This window comes from Trichosurus vulpecula, chromosome 1, assembly GCF_011100635.1.
Source record: "Trichosurus vulpecula isolate mTriVul1 chromosome 1, mTriVul1.pri, whole genome shotgun sequence".
Lineage (NCBI taxonomy): Eukaryota > Metazoa > Chordata > Mammalia > Diprotodontia > Phalangeridae > Trichosurus > Trichosurus vulpecula.
This window is the reverse complement of record NC_050573.1, coordinates 333,295,720-333,317,272: the sequence shown is the minus strand read 5'-3', so window position 1 is coordinate 333,317,272 and position 21,553 is coordinate 333,295,720.

The window sequence follows — 21,553 nt, the reverse complement described above, 5'->3', positions numbered from 1 at the left end:
GACAACTGCAAGAACAACAAAAGCCTATGAGCAGTGAAACTATTGTCATGCTGCTATTTGGTAGGTCTGTATCAGGGAATTTCATGTACCATCTGCAAGGTTCAAAAGCAGTGACATGCCCTCCAGGCAAAAGCAGTCAATACTCAATCAGTTTGGCAGATAAAACAGTGGCTTATTTAGCTCCTAGGAATACACAGAGAGGAGTAGTGAGCTCTTTCTCACTGAAACAGAAAATGCTGTACACAGGGATCAGAGAGACAGCCCTTCTCACTCCATCTTTTTCATTTGACATTTCTGCCCTCTACACCAGTAGTTTTCAGTAGTTTTAAAAGCAAAGCATATCCATTCTTTTTACAATATAGACTCATTTAGCACAAAATAGTCATATAACCATTACTTTCCCATGAGAAATGATGATTCACACATGCAAAAAAGTAAAGTAACTTCATGATTGCTAGACAAATTATTCACACTGAAAAGCATACAATTTTAACAAAAATGGACTTTGCTAAAATTTTCATGGCCGTCTGCATAGTGTAATCTTCAGTATACCCTTCAGTGCCCTCAGGAACAAACCTTCCATCAATATCAATCATGCATGTCTTGTTCTACCTTTGATCCTTAAGCAAATATTTTATTTTGGCCAGCTCAAATGAAATCCTATGCTCCATTTCTGCTCGACTTCATCTGTATCTCTTTTGCAGCATTTCATGCTATTGATGGAGCACAGAGGAATATGTTCTGGGGGAGAAAAGAGTATTTGAACCATATCCCATCCTCCTTCTTTTTTGTAGGTCAAAGCTCTAAAGAAATGCTTTTATGAAGTCCAAATTCTCTTTCTAGTGACCAGTGACCTGAAGTAATAAAGAACATTTAATAACTTTCTATAATAGCATTTCTCAGAGGCAAGTCACCTTCCTTTTCACTAGTCCAAGGTTGATAAGTATTCAGAAAATCATTGTTCAAATATTTTTTCAAATTATAAACATTCTCAACTCCACACCCAAAACTCATGGAAATGATTATCTGTAGCTATTATAATTGTTTGTGTGGGGAAGTCAAGTATTTCAAGGATTATTCAAGCTCATAATGAAACAGCATTAGTCATAATCACTTTTCAAAAACAGTGAGGTTAAAATGAAAAGCAAATCTGACTGGCAAACTACAATATTATAAGAAACTAGGCAAATTCAGTCAATCAATCAATCAACGCTTGGTAAACTCCTGTTATCATTAAACAAATGGAGACCTTCAGAGAGACTTGGCGGCTGGAAGGTTTGTATTGATTCCTCAACAGTGTGGCTTCTTTGACAGTGAGAATATCTTAAAAGAAAACATCCTCACAAGAGGTCATGAGATTTTTGTCTAGCCAGTCACATTATTACTATGTTTGGTTTGCTTTCTACTGGAACCACCTAATAATAAGCAATTTTTTAAATGAGGTCCTATTTTTTTCCTACTGGAACTTCAGGTTTAAATGGAATATGTGCTACGTTTGGATGATTTTATGAAGAACAGTATTTTTGAGGTATCGCCTACCTTTTCATTCTACATGGTAATTCAAGTATTTATTTAGAGATAAAGACATGCACCTGTCCATTTATTTTCAGATGAATTAAGTGAAGTCCTTTTAATATTTTTGTTCCTAGGTTAGTATGTGTAGCATTTCTATTTCAAGTCATCTTGCATGATGAATTTCCTACCAAAATTTGTTATTTTTAGGTAGCAATATTATTATTTGTATGCCTTCATTAATATTACATGAGTTTGTACTATCTTAATCACAACCAAACAGTTAAAATGCATACAGGATGAATACTATATTATTTAAGAGCCCTGATTTTTTAACTTTATAATCATTTATTTATGAGCCATCTGGATTTATAAACTTGATAGTTCGTCCAAAAGCACTTCATAGCCTTAGGAAAACACTATTCACAATGAAATGATTGAGCTTGAAGAGTGAAATCCAAATGGAAACTAAATGGTTTAGTCTATAGATTGTGTGTGTGTGTGTGTGTGTGTGCATGTGAGAGAGAAAGAGAGAGACAGAGACACACACACACACACACACACACACAGAGAGAGAGAGAGAGAGAGAGAGAGAGAGAGAGAGAGAGAGAGAGGAGAGCACTTTAATCCCTACCACTGTTACCATCAAGTTTTAGAACCTCAGTATAACAGTCAAAGGAAACAAGATAAGTGGAAAATAAATACAAATAGAGAGAGGAATTGGGCAGGCATTTTCAGCATGGGCTTGTGATAGCATATAAGTAGAGAAAAGAAGAGAAAATGTTCCATTTTTTATATTGGCAGTTTGGATTCTGTGTGGTTTCTTCCCTCCTACATACCAACATGGTAGCTATTTTAGGGACAAAGAAAGATATCAAACTTGAGGCCCTCCTGACTTCCTATTCATTTCTATTTGAGTTTGATACCACTGATTAGAAGACACATATAGATTTTATGGTGTCAACACAAAGTGGTTAGCAACACCACCACCACCATCAAAATATTTTAGTTCTTCACCCCATCCCCATGCTCATGTATCCTACAGTTCAAATGACAAATATACAATTTCCAATTTCTTTTAAAGCCTAGAACAGATTAAAATTAAGCTGTTTGATAATATGGCATTTCATAATTGAAGTTCAAGACTACATTAACAAAACCTAGTTGTCATTACTATGCCTTCAAGCCTCTTTTCATCCTATTCATGTTCATGAAAAGGGCCACAATTAAAGTCTATGTTTTTTTCACTATTTCCTTCCATGATGTTCAGCTAATGACATCTAATGCTCTTCTGGGTTTGTATGTCAAGTTCTTATCAACTTCCTCAACAAGATGCATAAACCTATTCTGTTACACTTGGCTTGGAGGGTTTAACAAGAGAAAAAAATTACAGTAATGACTGCAGCCCACCAAACAGGAAAGCCTCTAGTAATGATATGCATTATTGGACAATGTCACAATTCCAGTATTACTTGATGCAAACAATGGACAAAGTACATAACAGTATTATGGAAACAAATTATATGGAACCTTCATTAACTAAGTTGGAAATATTTTGATAGAAATTGTACCATGGTAGGTAACATGTCTTTACAGGCAGAGAACCGTAGTTCGGCTCCCACCTCTGACAATTACTGCATGTGACTTTGGGTAAATCACTTAACTTCCTTGGATCTCAGATTCCTCATTGTAAAATAAGGGAGTTGGATGAGATGAGCTCTGAATGTCCTTCTAACTTGAGATATATGATGCTCTTACATAGGTGGTGGGCAGCCCCTTCATTTCCAACAGCAAATATAAACATATCATTCTTGACATTTAGGGAAATTTTAGTGTCTTGAACATCAGCAAAACCATGTCATGTCCATCTTTTTGTATCTTAACATAGGTTTTCCTATTGTTCCCCTAGAAGGAAATTAACACCAAGAGTGTGAGACAAAATTGTCATATGTAGATAAGCAAATCAAGAATATAATTTATTATTATGTAGGTAGAAATAGGACAGGGGTAGGGAACCTGCAGCCTCAAGGCCACATGTGGCCCTCCACGTCCTCAAGTGCAATGGAATGGAAAGGGCCATACTTGAGGATCTAGAGGGCCACATATGGCCTTGAGGCCACAGGTTCCCCACCCAGGAGATAAGATCTTAATAGTATAACAATCCACCAGAAGCTCTCAGAAAATGGTATCCCTTGCTCACTAGGGTTTCCATGGCCTAAATTGTTTGTATGGCTATAAAGCAATCAACTATATTTCAAAACTGTATGTTACTCATGTAGAAATGCAGCAGGATAGAGATCAGATCTCAGAGTCAGGAAGAACTCAGGTACTACCACAACTGTATTCAATACTACTAATACCACTGTGCCACATAATGGATGTGTGGCCCTGGGGAAGTCACTTAACCTCTCAGCACTCTGTACAACTCTCTAAGAATTTAGGTCTCAGAGAAAGTGCTGGTCAGCATCAAAAACAAATTTTCTTATCCACTAGTTTCCTATTTATCCATGCAACCACAGATTTAATGCATCAATAAATAATTAAACTGTATAGAAAAATCAGGAAAGAAATATAGGTGTAATAATTAGAAAATGATTACCTATGTTGAACTGCAGTTTTGAGTGCTCAACAAATCTTCAACTATAACCAGTTACTAATTCAAAGGCTTTAGTTATCTTGGAGGTCTGAAATGCTGCATGTCAAATACACAGGATCAATTTGGGATTAGCCATAGGTTCAGGGCAATCCACATGTGTTTCTAACTCCTTATGTGACAGAGAAATTTGAAACATATTTACAAGGAGATTGGTAATGAGAATCTAGCTCTTTACACACAGCAGACAATAATCCTGCTAAGTTAAAGGAGTAGTTGAAATTTAGTGAGATCCTTTGGCATAATTTTTCTTAGTAGCCCAGGATTAAATTGAATATTTCAACTATAGGTATTTATTATAGACTCAAAATATCAATATAAAAATGAATCCTGAGCACATGACCTGTGCATTTACTTGGTAATGCAAGTGACATATAGGATTATTGGGTTTTTACCCATGGCACTAAACGCACAATTTTTAATTCAGATTTTTATTTTAAATGAAAATAAGACTAAAGTAGCTTGTGCACACATTAGAAAATTAAATGTTAATAAACATTTCACTGCCTCTGCAAAGGAAGCCAGGCAGATTTATTTTATACTAAGCCATAAGGCAGTGTTTAACAAGAAAGCATCTATGCCTTCCATTTCCTGGTTTGAATACTTTATATGAGACAATTGTGAGCTTCAGCCTGAACCATGTCTCTGAAGTCCAAGTTGGTTTTGGCATTTTTAAAGAGCTAAAATAACTTCTAGTTGAAAGAAAGAAGTCTCATTTGGAAGATTCATCAAATGTTTTGAATTCTATTTTTTTTCCTTTTTCTAAATCACAGATGGTAAGAAAACTAATTATAACCTAGACACTAGGTCTGACAAGGTGAACTGATATATCCAATGCTATGTAATATTGAAATTAAATTCATCTTATATCATTCACAATTTGCTTAAATAAGAAATTTTTAAAAACCTTTGGAGAAAGAGAGGATTCTGGGAAGATGGAGGAGTACATTAGAAAATTCCAAGCTGTCTAGATTTCCTCTATAATGGTGAAAGTAGAGCAGCAAAAATAAACAAGAGTTGGGGCAGAATAGTGGTCCTACTGGGACAATAAGAGAAGATTCAAAGAAAAATCCCAGGATGGAGATTCAGCTTGAGTGAAGTGTAAACAACTCCAGGCTAGCTCTGCTGGGGACCCCTGGGAGCAGCTGGGTTGATAGGTAGCCTTGACCACAACTGCAGGAATTTTCACTTCCTGGACAGTGTGGGGAGTCAGGCATCTGAGCAGGGGAAGACTGAGGGAGCCTCTTCTGACAAGGGATGCCAGGTCCTGGGTGAGAAGGAGCTATCACATACCCTATGAGTGCAGAAACAGTGGGGCTGGGACACTGCTTGCTGTGGGCATTTACAGGAGAGCTGAGTTCTTGGTCTTGGTTCCAGGACAGAGGGGAGAACTGAAGGTCATAGCCACTGGAGAGTTCTCAGGGAGCAAGAGCATTTCCAGCATAGTATGGCAGGGCAGGGGTAGCTGTGGCTGGGAGGAGGAAAGGATTGACTGGGCCCAGGACAAAGCTCAAAAAATAAAAGCAAGAAGGACCTGAGCCACAGGTACCATCCCTCACACCCTAGGATTAGAAATGATTATAATAACAAGCTGCTAATTTTTTTTAAATGAGCAGGAAGAGGAGAAAGCACCAAATCATAGATAGTTACTATGGGATTAAAGAAGACTGGGGTTCATCTTCAGAGGAGGGTACTGAAGCAAAAACAAAAAGCCTCTCCTACCCCAAAGAGTAACATCAAATGACCACTTGCACAAAAAGAATTCATAGAACTCAAAAAAGACTTCAGAAATTATTTAAGAGAGATTGAGGAAAAAATTGAAGAAAAACAAGAAGGTTATGAAAAGAAAGTCAATCAACTGGAAAGGAGATCCAGGATCTTAAGGAGAGTTGGAGGAAAATGACTCCTTGAAAATTGGAATTGAGCAAGGGGAAGTCATCGAAGTTATAAGAGACCAAGAAATAATAAAATATAAAGAATGAAAAATAGGAAAGAACGTGAAACATAAGAAAAACAACTGATCTGGAGAACAGATCAAGAAGAGAAAACATAATAGTCGGACTACCTGAAAGCTACCATCAAAAAATAATCTTGATACAATAATGCAAGAAATATTTTTAAAAATTGTCCTGTAAGTGTTAGAACAAAAGGCGAAGTAGAAACAGAAAAAAATCTGCCAATAACCACCCAAAAGATATCCTACAGGAAAAACCTACAGGAATATCATAGCCAAATTCCAAAACACCCAGGTTAAGTAGCAAATATTATGAGCAACAGGGAAAAAAAAAAACAATCCAAATTTGGCAGAGCTATAATTAGAAACACAAGAACTAACAGTGGCTACACCAAAAGACCACAGGTCTTGGAACACTACATACTGAAGAGCAAAAGAACTGGAGTTCTAGCCAAATATATCATACCCAGCAAAGTTAAGTATAATCCTGAACGAAAAAAAGAGGATATTCCATGAATTGACAGACTTGCAGGATTTCCTCACAGAAAGATCAAAACTTAACAGAAAATTTGACAAACAAGATCTTAGAGAAATAATAGGGTAAACATCAATGACTTACGAGGGACTCAATAAGGACAAATGGTTTACTTTTTATATGTGGAAATGTAAACCGCGTATCCAAGATTGTTATTAGTAACTGCGTAGTTGGAAAGAAGGAGTGGGGTACAAACAAACAAACAAAACAACAAACCAAAGAAAACACGGCGAGGCCTACATGAACTGATGCAAAGTCAAGTGAGAAGAACCAGGAAATCACGCTACATAGTAACAGCAATTTTGTAATGATGATCACCAGTGAAAGACTTGGTTACTCTTAATAAATTTGGTGATTTAAGACAAATCCAAAGGACTCATAATGGGAAAAAACAAAGTTATCCACCTCCAGAGAGAGACATGATAAACTCCAAATACGAATAGAAGTATAACTTTCACTTTATTTTTTCTCTGGTTTTTCGGGGTGATATAGCTAATATATTAATGTTCTGTGTGATTTCACATGTATAATTGATATGGTCTTATTTACCTTCTCAGTGGATAGGAGAGGGGTTGTAGAGAGGGAAATGATTTGGAACTCAATATTTAAAGAAAAAGGAATGCTAAAAATAAATAAATTTTATATATATTTTAAAAGTGATTCCCAGTCTGACCCCTCTTCTTAACCTTATTTGACATTACTTTCCTTTACGTGATTTACATTTAAGCCAACCAGGACTACTAGCTATTATACCAGGACATTTTCCTTTCTTCATGAATTTATATATACTATTCCCCAGTGAAATTTATATATCTATCAGAATCCTCATCTTCCTTGAAGTCTAAGATGCCACCTTCCACTTGAAGCCTTCATTGATACTCTTTCATTTCTTCCATTTTTAATACATTCTCAATCCACAAATAACTTTGTTATTTACTTCTCTCTTTATGTATAGTATCCTCCACCCCACTCGTTCCAGTAAAATATAAGTTCCTTGCAGGAAGGGACTGTTTTATTTTTGCTTCTATGTTAATAATACTCCTCAATAAACTTTTGCTTTATAATAAGCAGCTGTATTTTATAACATACATGTATGTATAGTAATATGTATGTATTATAGCATATACACATATTTTGTATAACTATACATATATACATAATTGTATTAGGCTTCTACAAGATGCTTATCAATACAAATATAGATAGAGGCTTCCTATAGATGGCTAATGCAATTGTCCAACTCTAAAGTGATAAGCCCCTCAACAAAGGTTATGGCATTGTCAGAGGAGAAAAGTGGGTATATAAAGGAGATACTATGAGGGTAAAACATACACACATATATCTTCCTTCATTCCTCCCTCCCTTCTTTCCTCCCTTCCTTCCTTCCTTCCTTCCTCCCTTCCTTCCTCCCTCCCTTCCTCCCTCCCTCCCTTCCTCCCTTCCTCTTTTTCTCTCTCTCCTTCTTATTCCCCACATACAATTAGTTGCCAAGTCCTCTTGATTTTACCTACATAAGGTCTCCTTTATATGCCTACATTTTTCCACTGACAATGCCATAGCCTAAGGTCAGGCCCTCATCATTTTAGACTTGGATTATTGTATTGGCTTTTTTCAAGAAGGCTTTTCCAATGCCTCTTATTAGTAGTGCAATCCCTAAGTGTTGATTCACAGTTTATACTGTACATATCTTGTTTGTACATAGTTGTTTGCAGGGTGACACCCCCATTAGACTGTTCATTCCTTAAAAAGAGGATTGTTTTTGTCTTTTTTGTATGCACAGTACTTAACATAATGCCTAGCAAAGGGTAGACTCTTGATATATGCTAGTTGACTTCAGAGAGATAGACAGACAGACAGAGAGATAATCAGTTTCTTAACAAATATCACATGGATTAAGTTGTGTAAGCATCATTGGTTTGTTTTGTTGTGAGAATACTTTTAAATGACAAAAAAAATTGTTGATTACATCAATATGGATGTTTTCCCCACAAGACTATATTTTTAGCCCTTTATGTTAGCCATTTATGGATTTTGTAAGTTGTTTCCAAAGACTTCCATTACCTACCAATAACATTTCAAACATCATAAATGTGGAACTGGAAGGAACCATGGATGCTATCATTCCAACTTGCTCATTTTACAGATGAGGAAACTTAGAGTGAGTTCAAGTCATTTGCTCAGGATACCTTGCTAGTAGGTATCTGAAACAGGATCTGAGTTCAATTGTTACTGACTCCCGCCATACTATGTAGCCAGTATGAATATTTTTAGTCTTGTCTGGAGTGTGAACATGCTGTCCATTATTAAATGTGTCCTCAGAGACGTTCTAGATTATTAGGTTCATAGATTTTTAGTTGGGGTGAAATATGGACAGAAACTCTGCACATATTGTTTATACAGAAGTATATTTGAAGTAAATATTTGAATGGTTGATGTTAAGATGGATAGTTTGTGTCAACTACACATATCATGTAACCAAGAGTGAAACACATCTTCAGGTGAAGAGAAGGTATCAGCATAACTGACTTTAGCGTTTATATTGTAGGAATAAAATCCTCCACTCCACCAATTTTTTTTTCTAATAGGATAAAAATTAAAAATTTCCACTAACTCAGAATGTGTTTTCCTAAGAATACACAGAAAATGTGCCTATCTGGGTGTGAGAAGACATTCTATGTTTCAAAATAACGTGTCAAAACAGTCAACTTCCATTAAGCACATGAAGAGAAGCAGTGTAATATCATGGATAGAATGTTGATTTGGGAATAGTAGATCCTAAAATCAAGTTCTCTCTCTGGTGCTCACTAGCTGCGTGTGTGCGTGTGTGTGTGTGTGTGTGTGTGTGTGTGTGTGTGAGAGAGAGAGAGAGAGAGAGAGAGAGAGAGAGAGAGAGACAGAGAAACAAAGAGACAGAGAGACAGAAACAGACAGAAAGACATAGAGAGAGACAGACAGAGAGAGACAGAGACAAACAGACAGACCATGGCCAAGTCTCTTATCCTTTATGAGATTCAAGTGCATCTCTAAAACTATACACTAGATGGGCTGTGAGTTATTTTGTTGAATGTGTCCCTAAAACAACAAAATCACAGATCCTTAATGTATAAGTATAAGAAAACCTGCAAATCATCCACAGCCTATAGAGACGATCACTATTAGTTAATAGCCCACACTAATATTTAATAACAGGTTCATAAGAGAATTTGATGTACAGTTTAACTAAAGAAACAACTGTGGCATTAAGGAATTCACTGTTACACCTTTTAATTTTATGTGTTCTAATTTCTTAAGTTCATATTTTACATATAAATATTTATTGTATCATAATTTTAAGTAGTTTGTCACAATACCTTAAAGGATACAGTCTATCCTTAATCTGTACTGTAAAGGACATTTTAAGACTCAAAGACATCACTTGCAGTAAGACTTAATGTTTCCTTCCTCCCATGTAACTTTTGTTAATCTTCTGAAATTATCTGCCTACTACTTAACTAAGTTTAAGAAATACCTGAGCACCATTAATTTTAAAATTGATTAATTCATATCATAATTACTTTTATAAATATTTGGTGATATGTATTCAGTCATTGCACATGAAATTATGTCTCCCTTTAAAGATAGTAAAGTAGTTAATTATTCTATTGACACAAAAATGTGCAAAAGTATTTTTTTCTAAAACATACCAGAAATATCCATGAAAGAGAATTATTTTCTGACTCTACGTATAGGTGGTCATAAAGGGTAGATATAGAGCATCCAAGGTAGAAATGTCTCATTAGACAACGTGTGATTCTTTGATTGACTCCAGGAAGAAGAATGGTAGGTAGCCTGATATGTAGTATATGTAGGGTCATTTGTAGATCTGAAACAAAAAGGCAGAGGTATGTTGGAGGTATGCTTTCTCTGGAGTAGGTATCCAGGGTTTGACAAGAATGTGTGTGCAGATGGGAGAGGCAATGAGGGATTTATTATATATTATGAAGGAATATTAACAACATTAAAAGGAAAAGCTTAAATATATGGGTCTTTAAGATTTGGAAAGAAATTTACATGCATTACCCCAGTTGATCCTCAAAACAACTCCATGAGGTAGATGCAGTTATTATGATTCCATTTTAATGTTGAAGAAACTGAGGTTTAAGCACTTACCCAGGTTCACACAAGCAGTGGTAGGATTTGAGCCCATACTTTCTTTACTCTAAATCTAGCATTTGATCCTTTAATCCTAGGCCTATGATGCAAACTGAATGACCTGCAGGCACATGTGATGATTTCATCACTTCTTCCAAAAGAAAGTGAGGATTTTAGAAGGATTAGGATGATGCAGAAAGCAAACAGCTGGCTCCTAAGATGGTGTTGAAGAATAGAATATGATTTTCTGGATTTGGCTTATGTTGATGAATTCTTGGTCAGAGATGAAGAATAATCTCCAGGGGCCTAGGAAAAATATATCTGCCCAGAGGCTTTCTGATCAAGAGAGATTTAAATGAAAAAAAAAATGGAAGGGGAGAGATAAAAAAGTAGAAATTATTAATTTCAACATAACATATTCTACTGAGGGGGCTGGGGTGGGGTATGATTCCTATACAGATAATTATATGATCTAGAAAGTGGACACAGGTGAGGTGAGAGTCCTTAAGCAACAATTAAGAAAGAAAGATTTATGTAGAAGTTGCACCTGAGCTGAGCCTTAAAGGAAAATAAGGAATCTAAAAGTGCACTTGAGGAAAAGAGGTATTCCAGCTATGGGGGGCTGCCTGTAAAATGGCAAGGAAGTAAGAGATGACATATGAAATTGAGGGAACAACTTACAGTGTAGTTTATTTGATCCATGGAGTACATGAATGGTAATATGAAAAAAAAACTTGGAAAGTGTAGGTTGGAACCAGATCGAGGATTCGCCAAGTAGCAGGCTAAGGAGATTATATTTTATCTACTTTATCTCTTATACTTTATCTACACTTTAAGAAGGAGTCAATAATAGGATTAGAGCAAGAATGAGGCATGGTTAGACCTTAGGATCTTTATTTAGCAGCTGAGTGTTGGATGGATTGGAGAGTAAAGGCCAAATTCTAGGCCTTCCAATCCCTGGGCCTCTCAGTCCTCTCTCCCAGAAAAGATGTCTCTTTTTTCCCCATCTTGACCCTCTGAAGAGCAAGGTCAACTCTACATTGTCCTTTTCTCTTATATCCCTGATCTCCTAATCATATCACTGATTACACCCTGCCAAGACTCAACCTTGGATGACTTCTACCATCTCTTTTGTTTTGTTTTTGTTTGTTTTTTTTGCAGGGGTGAAGGCAGGGCAATTGTGGTTAAGTGACTTGCCCAAGGTCACACAGCTAGTAAGTGTGTCAAGTGTCTGAGGCCAAATTTGAACTCAGGTCCTCCTGACTCCAGGGCTCATGCTCTACTTGCTGTGCCACCTAGCTACCCCTCTACTATGAACAAAAATGGAGAAAATCACATAAGCATTCTCACTTGGTCCTCTACAAATTTATGTCACACAGCCTCAACTAGGTGCTTAGTGCCACAAGGCAATCCTTCTACTTATCAAATCATTATCCTACTTTCCATAGAAGCTCTTCCAAACTTTTTCATCTCTTTTCATACCTCCCAAGGCTCCCCTTGCTTTCACTTTCTGTAAAGGCAATCAGTGAATGGGAAGATCTTTCCTGCCCTCTTGAATGGGCTTTGGGGGCGGGGCTCTCAGGGACCTGGGGGGAGTGGCTAGGACTGGAGCCAATGGTAGGTACCTGAGTTCTGGTCCACGTGATGACATGAGGCCTGTGGTGGGAGGAGGTTGCTGAACGGCTGGAGCAGAGCTAAGAGGCAGTTGGTGAGGAAGTTGATGAGAGCAGTTAAGAGCTGAAGGAGAGAGGAAGCAGTCAGTTAGCTGGAACACAGCTGGGAGATTGTGGTGGAAGTGGCGGCGATGGCGGCAGGTGCTACTAAAAAGCAGGACTGACCCTCTTGGAGACCAGAGAGTGTTGAGCAGGGGCTTGAGGCCAGTGGGTGGTCTTCTTGCTGGAGGACCCTGGCATTGTGGAGGAGGGGGAGGGGGAAAAGCACCAGTATGGCTTGGCTTGCTCCCTATACCAGGGAATCACGGATACTCTATCTATCCCTACTCTATCCCAAATTAACATCTAAATATGGAAGCATAGTTTAACCAAGAACAGATCATACCAAAATTATCTTGTTTCTGCTTTTGGAAAAATCACCAAACTGGGAGTTAAGGGGATTTGTATAGATGTCATTTACCTGGATTTTTGCAAAGGGTTCGATACTGTCTCTTGTTCTATTCATGTAGAATTGATGTAGAGATGTAACTTAGATGACAGTGTAATTACTAATATTCAGAATTGACTGAATGTCTCAAAATCTCAGTGATTAGTCACTAATATCCTTTGTTCATTTGACACTGTGATATTTAAATTTTTTATCAGCAACATGGATCAAAAGTATGGACCATATCTTTATCAGACTTGCAGAGAACACACAGCTGGGAAGGAAATCTTAACAGGCTAAAATATTAGGCTCAATTTAACAAGATACAATGAATTAGAGATAAATGTAGGTAAAAGGTTAAGCATTATGTAGAGATGGGGGTCAATTGAGTCAATTAATTATCCCACCCCTTAGACATTGTTCTTTTATCAGGTGAAAACACATCTGATTTGAATCAATTGATCAATCAATCAAAGCTGTCCCAGTTATTGTTATAGAAAATGTCTTTGTATTGGTTACGAGGGTTGGCTATACTCTATGGGCTTATATAAACCGGTGAATTAGCTTATAATTGACAATTCAATGTTATAGCTTAGTGGTGGAAGCCATTTAAATTGCATAGAGTCAAGGAATGAGCCTTGGATTCCTCCTCATCCACTGATGTGAACTTTGGAGGTTCAGAGGATTTTGGACTTCAAGTTAGCATATTGTTGCTAACAACATCCCAAGAGCAGCTCACAGAATGACTGCATTGGGAACCAAGGACAAACTGGATACACTAAGGAAAGGCAGCTTCATGACCTTATAAGGATCCCAGCAGAGAAGCTATACCATACCTAAGGGGAACTTCATGAGTGTCCTGTGAAGTACAGATAAGGACTTCCAGGAACTCTAAGCTGGGAGCAACATTTTCCCACTTATACTCCCTCAAATTTTGTTCACTTTCCCCTAGATTCTGTAGGTATGTTCGATTAAGTTAGGTTAGGTTCGGATTCGGATTCGCACTGGCAATATGACACATTCCCAACAGAATAAAGTTTTTATTGAAAGACAGGGAAATGCTACATTGAACCCACAACCACATTAATCAATAATTCCTAACAAACATAGCAACAGAGACAAAGACGCCGACGACACAGATGCATCACCTCTCAGGGGAATGCCAGCACTTAATCCTTTCAAAACTGAGAGGTCCCAGTTTACACAGCTCGATCAAGGCCCTGAAAAGGAAGATAGTCCCAGGCAAAGTGACCTCTCCATGGGTGAGATCCAATGTGATTCACCCACGTGGTGATTTTTATGGGACCCTGAACAAAGAAAGTTTTTCCTGCCGGAGAGGGGAGCCACCCCGCCCCCCTCATTCCTAAGAACTGGTGAGGTATATGTTTTCAGGAATGTTTCTCTAGCGGGAGAGGAGTTATTTCCTATCCTTTGTCTTAAGAGTTTCCTGTTCTTTGTTCAGGGCCTATCAGTCTCCAAGAGGGAGAGTCCCAAGGTTTGTTAAAGGGGACAGGGAGCTTGACACATATGTGCTGGGTTTACACTGTAATATGGAGGATATTCTCTAATGATTTATCATTCAAGGTATTAATGGGAGATTGTCACAGGTTTCATTTTATCTTTTTAGAAGGGCATTATACGACCTGTTTAGCCAACCACTCAGGGCTTGTGATCCATCATGCTAGAAAAGAGAGACCCTTTGCACTGCCATGAAGGCCTGGAAGAGCTGTAGTAGTCATGCTCTGGCAACCAAACCTGCCAGACCAAACGGGTATTAGGAGAGTTGTTCTTATTATTCGTCCTTTATTATTGTAGAGGACCAATGATATCATGATCTTGGTATAAAACAGTGGATGGTGAGTGGTGTCTTGACTTTCACATGAATTGTATTTGTGAGGCAGAGTATGCAACATCATCAGCCTCACTCTTTGTTCCAGAGTCATCAAAGTCCAGTGGCAAGACAAAAGTCAAGATGACTGGTGATGACCCAGGTAGCAGTAGATGACCTTGGAATCCTTGATGTCTGACCAAGCTTTGAGTGCACCATAGCTCCTACTTCAGCTGCACACATGGCTCCTTGAACAAATTGTTCTCATTTACCCATCTTGCTGCAGGGGGAAGTCTTCACATGCTTGGGATAGAATCTCCCTAACTCACTGATGAGTTTGATGCCTGCTGGTTACCTTCAACCTGGTTTAGCCCATCTGCCAAGATGTTTTTTATCAGAGTATGGCCTCTGTGCATTCTACAGCTTCTCAGAGCCACAGGGAAGAAAGAGTTACCTTAGGAGAGTAGCTTCAGAGCAAGTACTATATTTGGAATAGAAAAAAAAAATCACCTTCCTAAGAATAAGATGAGGGAGGCATGACTAGACAACAGTTGTTCTGAAAACATTTAGGGGTTTCAGTGAACCATGAGCTTAAAATGATGCCTTGGGGTGATGTGGCAGTGGAAAACAAGCAAATGTGCTTTTGGGCTATAGCAGGACACCTAGCTTCCAACAACAAACAAATGATAGATGGTTCCTTTGTATTCTACCTTGATCAGATCATATCTGGAGTATTATGTTTCTTTCTAGTCACCGAGTCTCACAGAGGACGTTGATAACCTGATGTTAATTATCATGATAAAAGACCTTGATTCCTTGAAAGAATGGTGTTGTTGTTTGTCCTTCATTCTTGAAGTGGACCATGACATCAGGAAGATGAATAAGGATGAAGGAACTGGGGATGTTTAATGTGAAGAAGAGGAGGGTCACAGGTGGTATATAGTACATAGCAACTGTCTTCAAGTACTTGAATGACTGTCATATGGAAGGAGCTGCCATGCATTCTCTTAAGCAGAAAAAATTAAACCAGAACATAAACCATACCAATGGATAGAAATGACAAAGATAATAAGACTTGGTGTAAGAAAAAACAAACAAGCAAAGAAACAAATTTTCTAACAGAGCTATTCAAAAGTAAGAGTTGACTTGTGGGTTTGTGGAGGTCTTTAAGCAAACATTTGATACTGTAGATCTTGTCATTGGTGTGGCAAGCTCCACTGATGGAAAGATTTGCAGAACAAATTAATTGTAGTTGCAAATTGAATTTGGAATGTTTGTATTTAGGTATATGCCCCTCTATGTTACTCCCACAGTCACATTTGACTTCTTATTGGAGAGAGTTAGGGCTCTGACTTGGGTCAGTGGACTAGCTGAGTGTTGATATAGTGGACCTCTAAAAGGTTACTACTTGAAGTGTCTCTTAAACTCCTTCTTCCCATATGACTTCTGTCTCCTTTACTTTCTCTCCTATTTCCCTCTGTCTTTGTTTTCAGCCATCTCTTTTATTCTCTTTATACTCTATCCTCTGGAAATCTCTTCTACTCCTAAAGCATCAAATAATGTCTCTATATAAATCACTCCCAACAGTCTTTCTTCTAAGGCTTCACATGAGCATAATGCCGTTTCTTTGATTTATTCACTTAATGTCCCACCAATATTTCTAAATCATTATTTTCATAATATGATACAGCTTACCTTCCAAATTTCTTTTTCATTTTCCTTTCAATTACTTAGGTTCACAATTTCAAGAACAAATTGACTTCTTGCTTTCACTTACCTTAATGTTTAGTCAATTGTTCATTCCTTTTATACCTTTCTTGTGCATATCTCTCAATCACTCTTTTTTTGTGTTCATAACGCCACATCAATCCCTTGCTTACTAAGCTGTACTATTCCAATAGAATCAAAAATGATCTCCCTTTCTCTAGTCTCTGTTCCCTTCCAAGTGTTTTCATAGAATATTCCTACTTGAAAAAAAAAGAATATTCCTACTTCCTGGATACCTTCCCTTCCAGCCCTGCCAATCTAATTCTTCACGGCCCATTCTTTATGACAAAGTTCCAATGCCATTTCTACCATGAAGTCTTCCTATATTCCCATAACGAGACATATTCTGTATCTACTTGAATTAACATAGCACTTTGCACCATCCTTTATTATATGTTAATAGTCTCCCTCATATTAAACTTGGGTACATTATCTACCTTGTTGTTGTTTAGCATTTTTCAGTCATGTCTGTGGTTTGCCATTTCCTTCTCTAGCTCATTTTATAGATGAGGAAACTGAGGCAAACAAGGTTAAGTGACCTGTGTAGGGTCACACAGATATGGAGTGTCCAAAGGTGTATTTGAACTCATTACTGACTCTAGGCCCAGCACTTGATCCACTGTGCCACCTTGCTGTCCTTTTATCTTCCTAGTTGACTATAAGTTTAATGAGGGCAAGAGGTATTTTTCATGGTATCCCTGACAATAGTGACCTCAGTTCTTTAAGCGTGGTAGGCAGATGATAGTTTGAGTGGCATATTAATTAATAACTGCATTTATACACTCAAATAGCTAAATAGATATTAAAGGGGTTGTCTAGCTAAACTTCTCTTCCTTTTCCAGATAAGGAAATTGAGTCTCAGCAAAGGAAAATGACTTGGCAAAAATTCCGTGTAAAATAAATAAAAGACCTGAAGCTAGAACCCCAAATTTTCTTGCTGCTAATTCAATGTTCTTTCCACTACAATGAGTCCCAATCAGAAGGTTTCTCTTGAAAACAATTGGGAAGAAATCGAAACATTCTTAGATATGTCTGATTTTCATATACTACCTATGAAGAGAGATGTTTTTCTTCTGTTGTAAAATATCAAATCACTAAAATGAAAGGAGCAACTGAGGACCAATATATTCTGTTTAAATTCAGTGTTCCAAAGCATTATGCTCAAAGTTTGAGAAAACCAAATAATATTCCTCCCATAAAATAGCAAAATAATTTGCAACTTAAAAAAAGAGCAGAAATAAAGAGGATTGTAAAGGGTAGCCTACAAAAAGGAAGCCTTTATTACGTTAACCCTCTGGGGATATAACAATGCAATATAGGTAGAGAGAAGCAGTTTGTAAAAAATCATTTAGACTTACCAGAATGTTTTATCCAACATAAGCAAATACTCAATCCACATAAAAACCATATTGGGTAAAATATTACATGAGCTCTGGGATATGAAAAAGCAATATCCTTTTATTATTTTATTACAAGTACTGTTTTGGTTGTATTCATTTAAATTCTTAAATTTCAGTATATTGTTCGTAAATATTTTTCCCTGTAAAGCTGAGGAATAGGAAAAATAATTTATAAATTCTTTTCCTCTGCCTCTCCTTTAGCATTAAGGCCTTCAATTCTACAATTATAGACATCCAATGTATGTAAAAAATATAGATGGAAGACAAAAAAGATATCTTATGATTGAATCAGATTTCATGCTTCCTCTTCATTGTACCAGGGAGGCATGGCTCCTCTTGGGTAATTGCTGTATGAGTCTCTAGCCTTTTACTCCAGGACACTAGTAAAAGCAGTCAATATGTAAAAGAAGGGACTTTCTGGGAAAAGATGTGTGTAGATTGATTTGCTAGCATCTTTAGGAGTTGTTGGTGATCTGAAACAACATTCAATTCAGATTTTGATCAGAGGTGTCCAAAAGTTTCAGGACAAAAAGAAAAAAAATAGAACAACTGATTTACATTTGGAAAGTTATTAAATATATGTTAAGGGTAGAAGATAACAATAGCCCCCAAAATGCTAAGTTTGGAGAATGGATGAATTGGTAGAGGGCAGTGGTGGGCATTCATGAGGAGATTTAATTCTATAGAACTGGCTTTTCCACTGAACTCACCTAACACTCATACTTTTACAATGCTGAAAGGAATTATCTGTATGTATGTGTGTGTGTATGTGTGTGTGTGTGTGTGTGTGTTATGGATCTCTTCCCAGAATAATGTTTTTAAATGTGAAATATAAAATGCACAGCACTACAAGGAAAATGAAATATATTTTAATTCATTTATGAAAATATGCAAAAAAATTAATGAATCTCAGGTTAAGAACTCTTGATCTAGGCCAGGGGAGGGGAACCTGTGGCCTCAAGGCCACATGTGGCCTTTCAGGTCCTTGTATGCGGCCTTTTGACTGAGTCCAAGTTTTACAGAACAAATCCTTTTATTAAAAGGATTTGTTCTGTGAAGTTTGGATTCAGTCAAAGGGCCATACTTTAGGACCTAGAGGGCTACATGTGGCCTCAAAGCCATCGGCTCCACACGTCTGATCTAGGCAAACCCCTTTATCTCATAGATGAGAAAAGAGAAGCCCATATGTAATTGGATCATCCATCTCAGATGTTCTAGAAGAACCCTAAATTCAATAATTTGAAAATAACGTTGTCAGAGATATGATTGAAAACTAAGTATCTCCTAAGTAGCTGCCTTTCTAAATGATATTGGATAAGTTACTTCAATGGCTTTCCTCATTTTTTTTCATCTCTAAAATGTGGAAGTTTGATACAAATTCTGAGTTCCCATGTCCTGATGGAAGTTTTAATCCTGTCATTTAGACTTATATTATAGTCTGAGTATAATATATTTACAGCTGGAATGGACCTTAGAAGTCAACAGGTATAAATCCCTCCTAATAGTAAAGATAAATAAGGAGAAGTCCAGAGAGTTAGTTAAATGATCTGTCCAAATCCCAGGTCTAAGATTCTGGGCTTCTATAGATAGGTGAGTAGTTATCCTTTTTCTTAACTGGATGGTTAGTAAAGAATGCAGCCCAGTACAAGGGAAAGAATCCTGGATTTAGAGTTAAACAGCCTATGTCCAAATCTCTCTTCTGCCACTTACCACCAGTGAGACTTGACAAGTCACTTAGATAAGTGTCTTTATCTAAGAATCCAGATAGCTGAACTACAAGGCCCCCATAGCCTCTTTTAACTCTAAATCCAAGATCCTTTTAACAAGTTAAAGACAAAGGGTGGGGCAGTGGGGGGCAGAGCCAAGATGGCGGCTGGAAAGTAGTGACTTGCATAAGCTCCCCGCCAGGTCCCTCCAAAAACCTATAAAAAATGGCTCTGAATAAATTCTAGAACTGAAGAACCCACAAAATAGCAGAGGGAAGCAGGGATCCAGCCCAGGGCAGCCTGGATGGTTGCTGAATGAGGTCTATCATGCACGGAACTGGGTGTAGAGGAGAGTGGAGCCCAGCATGGGCAGCGGCAGGACCAACCAGACCAGAAGCCAGGCGGAACGGGCCCTAGCACTCTGAATCAGTGAGTTGTGGCAGTTACCAGTTACCAGACTTCTCAACCCACAAACACCAAAGACAACAGAGAAGGTTAGTAGGAAAAGCTGCAGGGACAGAGTGAAAGGAGTTCGAGGTTCAGCCACCACCCCGGGGACAGCGGGGGTGGTGCAGCTACAGAACTACAGCTGAAATTGCTTCCGGCCCCAGGCCCAGCTGGTAGGAGGACTTAAGTGGCGGATCAGAGCAGGAGTGCACAGCCTGCTTAAAATCCCAGTCAGGTCCTGGCTGGCGGTTCTTGGGGAAGGAGGTATGCTGGTTTGGCAGAGCTGGCTGTATGGAAATAGCTCTGAAAACAACAGTGCATCCCCTCAAGCTTGGAACAAAGTTCTTTTTACAAGCAGTCATACCCTGATAAAAAACTCAAGGGTCACGTAAGTTGGCTGGGAACATGGCCAGGCAGCAAAAACGCTCTCAGATTCAGACTCAGACTTTGGAATCCTTCTTCGGTGACAAAGAAGACCAAAATATACAGCCTGAAGAAGTCAACAAAGTCAAAGAGCCTACATCAAAAGCCTCAAAGAAAAACATGAACTGGTCTCAGGCCATGGAAGAGCTCAAAAAGGATTTGGAAAAGCAAGTTAGAGAAGTAGAGGAAAAATTGGGACGAGAAATGAGAATGATGTGAGAAAACCATGAAAAACAAGTCAATGAAATGCTAAAGGAGACCCCCAAAAATACTGAAAAAAATATTGAAGAAAACAAGACCTTAAAAAATAGACTATGTCAAATGGCAAAAGAGATCCAAAAAACCAATGAGGAGAAGAATGCCTTGAAAGGCAGAATTAGCCAAATGGAAAAGGAGGTCCAATGGACCACTGAAGAAAATAGTACCTGAAAAATTAGATTGGAGCAAGTAGAAGCTAGTGACTTGATGAGAAATCAAGAGATTACAAAACAGAACCAAAGGAATGAAAAAGTAGAAGACAATGTGAAATATCTCATTGGAAAAACCACTGACCTAGAAAATAGATCTAGGAGAGATAATTTAAATATTATTGGACTACCTGAAAGCCATGATCAAAAAAAGATCCTAGATATAATCTTTCAAGAAATTATCAAGGGGAACTGCCCTGATATTCTAGAGCCAGAGGGTAAAATAGATATTGAAAGAACCCACAGATCACCTCCTCAAAAAGATTCCAAAAAGAAAGCTTCTAGGAATATTGTCACCAAATTCCAGAGCTCCCAGGTCAAGGAGAAAATACTGCAAGCATACAGAAAGAAACAATTTGAGTATTGTGGAAAAACAATCCAGATAACACAGGATCTAGCATCTTCAATATTAAGGGATTGAAGGGCTTGGAATACGATATTCTGGAGGTCAATGGAGCTATGATTAAAACCAAGAATCACCTACCAAGCAAAACTGAGTATCATGCTCCAAGGCAAAATGTGGATTTTCAATAAAATAGAAGACTTTCAAGCTTTCTCAGTGAAAAGACCTGAGCTGAATAGAAAATTTGACTTTTTAAAGACAAAGGGTGAATAAGTGAAAATCACTAG